We start from the raw sequence: 6,133 nt of genomic DNA, 5'->3' as shown, positions 1-6,133 counted from the left end.
GGGTGCTGTGCCCCCTCTGCTGACCTAGCCCCATTTCCGCAGTGTCCTCCCGCTCCCCTGTCCTGAGTCCTGTATCCGACTGTGAGATGGGAAGGGGTGAGTGTCAGCAGCAGAGAGGGGTAGGAAAGAGTTGGGGGCACGGCCCCAGGGAGGGGGCTAGATTGGGACAGCTGGAAGGAGATTTCCTAGCCAAATGGCAATAACAATGCCCAGGGAGCTTCGAGATGGGGACTCTGGCTCAGGCACTGATTTCCCTGGACCAGCGGGCAATGTGTTGAGGTCACTGAGCCTCAGAGCCAGCCCTTCATTTTATGGAGAGGGACAGCGCATTCTTTAAGGTCATACAGCTAATCAGAGCAGCAAGACTCAAGGCAGGAAACATCAGCAGATGGGGTTGCAGCCTGGCCTGTTGAGGGAGACTGGGAAGGAGGGCTGGGACTCCAGACCCACTGTGTGCAGAGGGCAGGACCTGGCCACCCAAGGGTCCTAGTTTGGAGCTTTTTGTCTGACTCATTTTCTTAAATGCAGGTACTAAATGCCTTGGCCCAGGGCCAGACCTTCTCAGAGCTATAGATAACACAGCTGCTCTGAGCTAGAAGGAGACCCCTAACCAAGACAGCTGTTGCCTGGCCCACTAGCGTCTGGTGGGTTGACCTCTTCCCAGACCTGGAGGCGACTGGTGTTCTGGCGAGTGGGGCAGAAGGGCAGGACAGGAAAAATCTTCCCCTTTGCAGGCCCTGGGAGCAGCTGCAGAGGAGCAGGGAGAGGAAGCTGGGGCCCAGCCCAGGAGCGCAGAACATAGCTGATGCCACATTCAGCAACGGAGAGTGCAAGCATGACTGGCTCCGTGTCCAGGCAACCACTGCGGGCTTTGGTTTGAAATCCCCCCTCCTTCCAAGCACAGCGCACTTCAGCGCATGCGGATTAGTCCATCTGATTAGCTGTCAGCTTGGAAGGAGAGAAGCAGGCCTGGGGGATGGGGTGCAGGGCAGGTACATTTTGAAGGTGGGGTGGGCATAGCAGGGAAGGGAAAATCCAGAAGGGGGCCTCTGTGGGGGCTGCTTAGCAACCAAGGCACAGTCTGAGAACATTGAGCGGCTGTGTGTGTGGCGGGGTGGCAAGTGGGGGGTAGACCTCGACCTGCAGGGGCCGCATCTGAAGCAGCAGCTGCTCTGCCGTGCTGAGGTATACAGTTGCTGAGGCGGCCCGGCCAGGCCTGCCAGGCGCTGAGGAACCAGCCCCATTGGTGAAACCTCAGGGAAGGGTGATGAAGGGCAAAAACTCTTTCATCCACCACTTCCAGCTTTCCAAGCACTAAACCGTCACCCCTCCTGATTCCCTAGGGCTCGGGCACAGATGCAGGCGATCCGCATGCACAAAGGATGCTCGGGACACATTTGAGCCATTTCAAAGCCAGTGTCTTCACTATGGTCCAGCCACCTTGGCCGTGGAGCTGGGAAGCTTTTCCACATTTCGTAAAGCCAATCCCACTTTGTTGCCCTCCTTTCAGGTTTGGTGGGCTCCGGCCTGTTGGTGTTTTGGTGTTACTGTTCTCCGCACCCTGCTGCAGAGCAGAACTTGCCTCCCTAACGGGGCTCTCGCCCCACGGCTCAGACAGATGGGAGGGCCTGCTGTCCTTAAAGATCCCCATGGTCCCCAGCCCTTCCAGCCCTTGCTCTCGGCTCCACCATGGTTCTCTTCCTGCTGTGTGTGCTGTCTGCAGACTGAGCAGCTTTGCTGATTCTTTCATTCGACGAGTATTTGCGCAGTGCCTACTATGTGCCAGGCATTGTTCTGGTCAACAAGGATAGAACTGTGACCAAAAGAAAGATCCCTCCTCTGGGTAGCTCTACTCAACTGTTTGTAGAAGTGGAATTCAGGCCTAAGCTTTGCAAACACACACATTCCCAGTGGGGAGAGTGAGGGGCCCGGGGCCCCACCACGTGGCAGTGGGTGGGGACTGTGCAGAGTGTACTACAGGGTGACAGCAGACAAGACAAAGGAGAGCAGAGCAAAATGCTATAAATAAAAAGAGCTGGAGGGGGGGCAGCTTCAGCAAGGTAGACCAAATAAGGCCTGGAGTGGAAGGAAGGTGATCTGTCCCTCTGTCCTCGCCTCCCCGGCATCGCTCCTGCTTTGTCTGGGCTCTGTCACCACCCTGATCAAGTGTCAGGCCCAAACAGGGGCCATTTGCTGTGAACATGCCAGCGGTAGTTCAGAGGAAAAGTTGCTAAAATTACTACCAGGAATGGGGGCGGGGGGAACACTAGGGCGAATTAGTGGAGACATCGGCATGGAAAGAGGAAAACTGGAAAGATGCCCCCAAAACCCAAAGGCAAGGCAGCAGAATAGGGGCGGAAAGAGGCAGGAGACTTGGCCCAGAAGTAGGAATGAGGCACCAGGTGTGTGTGCACACAGGAGGGGGGACCCACCCAGGAGTGGCGGTCGACTCTCCCATCCGCCTGCCCCTAGAATCCCTGACCTTGGGGGGCCCCTGCCCTGGCTCCACACGAGCCTGGGATTAGAGAGCTGAGCCCTGCGCCTGTCTCAAGTTTCCCTTTGCAAACAGCTGCTCCTTCTTGTCATTCTTTTGTCTTTCTGCTGGCTCCAAAATTTTTTGTACCTCTGCATTTCTTCCCCCGAGCCCCGAGCCCCGGTAGTCTCTGCTTTCTGACAGACGATGGACAGCTGGAAAGACTGGAGGGGGCGGGTTTGGGGCTGGCCCAGTTCAGTTTAGGGTGGTTTGGGAGGGTACGTCTTGCCTTCAGGGAGCGTTTGGAGGGGCACAACTCACCAAAAGGGAGGCTTTGTGGAAAGTGGCCAGTCTGGATCCCACAGCTAGAGGCCTCAGAGGGCATGAGGGTGGCAGTCTGGCGAGCTTTGGAGTCAGTCACAAAGGTCCACTTTTTTTTCTTTTTGAGACTCAGTCTCGCTCTGTTGCCCTGGCTAGAGTGAGTGCCGTGGCATCAGCCTAGCTCACAGCAACCTCAAACTCCTGGGCTCAAGTGATCCTCCTGCCTCAGCCTCCCAAGTAGCTGGGACTACAGGCATGTGCCACCATGCCCAGCTAATTTTTTCTATATATATTTTTAGCTGTCCATATAATTTCTTTCTATTTTTAGTAGAGACGGGGTCTTGGTCTTGCTCAGGCTGGTCTCGAACGCCTGAGCTCAAACAATCTGCCCTCTTCGGCCTCCCAGAGGGCTAGGATTACAGGCGTGAGCCACCGCGCCCAGCCACAAAGGTCCACTTTGAAACCTAGTTATTTTATTTTTCTAGCTGTGTGGTCTAGGTCAGTGACATAACTAGTTTTGTCATCTGTAACTGAGGTCCCAACCCCCAGGGCTGTGGATCAGTACCAGTCTGTGGCCTGTTAGGAACTAGGCCTCACAGCAGGAAGTGAGCGGCAGGTGAGCAAGCGAAGCTTCCTCTGTATTTATAGCTGCTCCCCATCGCTCGCAGGGCTGTGGAAGCTCTGCCCCTGTCAGATCACAGAAGGAGATTCTCATAGGAGTGAGAACTCTACTGTAAACTCTGCATGTGAGGGATCTAGACTGCACGCTCCTTATGAGAATCTAATGCCTGATGATCTGAGGTGGAGCTGAGGTGGTGATGCTAGCTCTGGGGAGCAGCTGCAAATACAGATTATCATTAGCAGGGAGGTTTGTCTGCACAATAAATGTAATGCACTTGAATCATCCCAAAACCGTCTCCCCTCCCTGGTTGGTGGAAAAATTATCTTCCATGAAACTGGCCTCTGGTGCCAAAAAGTTTGGGGACTGCTGATCTATAACATGGGGATAGTCACATTTACTTTCCAGGGCTATTAAGATCATCAGGGATCGCACAGGTGAAGGGTCTAGCACACACCAGACACACTGTGGGCCCTCACTAAGCAGAAGCATTTATGTTAGGAACACAGACCTGAGGAAGCCAGACTATACACAGTAGGGCCAGGTACCCTGCTACAGAGGTTCTTTGTCTCCTCCCCTCCCTCATCCCCGCTAAGTCCACTTGGTTCGAGGGATGGTCTGGGCCAAGGTGACCAGGCATCTTGCAGTCCTGTGGTCTCTTTGTCCATACAAGAACCAAGGAGGCCAAGGTTCTCAGACCGACCAGGGGTGCTTCAGCAGTCCCAACTACCCCTGGCTGAAGCCAGACTGGTCTTGGGATGCAGAGGGGCTAAAAACCTCTGGGAGGAGAGTGGCTAGGATATTGTGATATGAAATAATTCAGCAGACTGAAAAACAGCATCCTGGAGTCACTCGCTGGGTACTTTGGCACCCAGACCTGAAGCCCTGCACACTGCTCTCTCTGTGCTGGGCTCCAGTTGGGGACAAACCACAGGACCCTGCTCCTCCATGAGGCCCTCTGCTCTGTTCACAGATATCCCTGGGGCAGTCTCCTGGGGCTGCCAGGCCTGGCTTAGCACAGGCTGTGGTGACCATGGGACCTAGGAGGAGTGGAAGGAGGTGGCTCACTGAGGAGGCTGAGTAATGAGTGGCTGCTCCCGAGGGGAGAGGGCATTCTGTCGCTGATTACTCTTGTCAGAGGCCCCATTTCCTTAAGCAGTCCTCCCTGGGACCACTGCCTGTCTCCCCTCTTCTACCGCCATCATAAATGCAGGGGAGTGCACCCAGCACACTTGCCTACACACATGCATGTCTGTGCGTGCGCGTACATCTCTGCACAAGCACCAGCGGCAGAGCCTGAGCTACCTTCTGTAGCCAGTTCTAATCAGAGCACTGGTGTGTGACGAACTCGCCAGGAGGCCTCAGTTCCAGTCCCCAGCCCAGTGCAGCTGGGTCCCAATTAGCCAGTCAGATGCCTCACTGACCCCTGCCACATGCCAGGCTCTGTGGGGGCTCTGACTCAAGGCACTCTCAGCAGCTAGGGGAGCGGAAGGTAACACACTGGGAACCATGGGAGACGGCTGCGACTAAACAGTGTGATCTAGACCCGGAAGAGCCCAAGAGCCGAGAAGCTTTTGCTCAGTGTGGGCTGGAACAGTCAAAGGTTTCAAGGTGGGGACGTGGAACTGGGGCTTGAAGGGAGGCTACGGCTTTGAGAACTCCTGGGAATCAGGATGTGTTCTAAGCAGCGAGAGCCGCATCATGACCAAAGGCACGGAGGGGGAGTGGTACAGTGAGTTGGTGAGGACTCAGACTATGCTGTGGGGGGTCTGGAGACATAGGTGGAAGGAAAAAAGGGGAAAGGGCTATCTAAGTGTTAAGTGCCTCCCTGTGCTGGGTACCGAGCACGGTGTTTTACACACATGATCTCACTTAATGCTCACAGTTGCCTGTCACTAAATTTGCATGTTATGGATGAGCAATGGGGTTCAGAGAGGCTAACCTGTTTGCTCAAGGTCAAGCAGCAAGTGTGCACTGGGATTCAGACCCAGGTCTATCTCGCTCCAAAGTATTCTCTACCGACTCTGCCATGTTTCCCAGACCAGCAAAATGGACAATGTCCTGGAAGCAATGAGGAGCTAAAGTTCTAGGGCAGTCGTTGTGATGTCTTGAGAGCAGAGTGTGAGGGGCCTAGACGGGCTACTGTTGAATGCTTTGAGGAAGACGAGGCTGGAGGCAAGGAGACCAGAGAGGAGATTATAGGAGCAATCAAGGTCGGCAGGAGAGCAGGTCCAGCAGATATGAAGAGGAAAGGCAAGGCTGGAAGGCATTTCTGAAGGAGGAATAAAACATCTTGCTGACAGACTGGGTACAGGAAACGAGGAAGGAAGTCATGCCTGCAGGATGTTGGCAAGGATGGGAATAGTGGCAAAAGGGAACAAGCAGGAGAAAAGACAAAATGTTTGGTTTGGGGGAGTTGGAGGTAACAGTGGGGTGACCGATGGAAGATGTTTTGCGTTCCTGTAGAAAGGTGGAATCATGGGCCCAGTGGGCAAAACTGGAGAAAAAGAGCTGATTGCCCAGGGGATGTGGGAGAAGCCACTGGAGAGAAGAGGAAAGGCCCAGGGAGATACCCACAGTGAAAAGATGGGAGGAGGAAGAGAAGCCCACAGAGAATGGAGAAGGAGATTGAAAGAGAGCCCAGGGGAACAAGAAAAGGGCAATTTCCTAGAAGCCAAAAGAAGTATTTCAAGAGGAGCAGGTGGCTGGTAGTGTCGGAT

Source organism: Lemur catta, chromosome 1 (assembly GCF_020740605.2).
Source record: "Lemur catta isolate mLemCat1 chromosome 1, mLemCat1.pri, whole genome shotgun sequence".
Lineage (NCBI taxonomy): Eukaryota > Metazoa > Chordata > Mammalia > Primates > Lemuridae > Lemur > Lemur catta.
Note: the sequence above shows the minus strand (reverse complement) of the source record.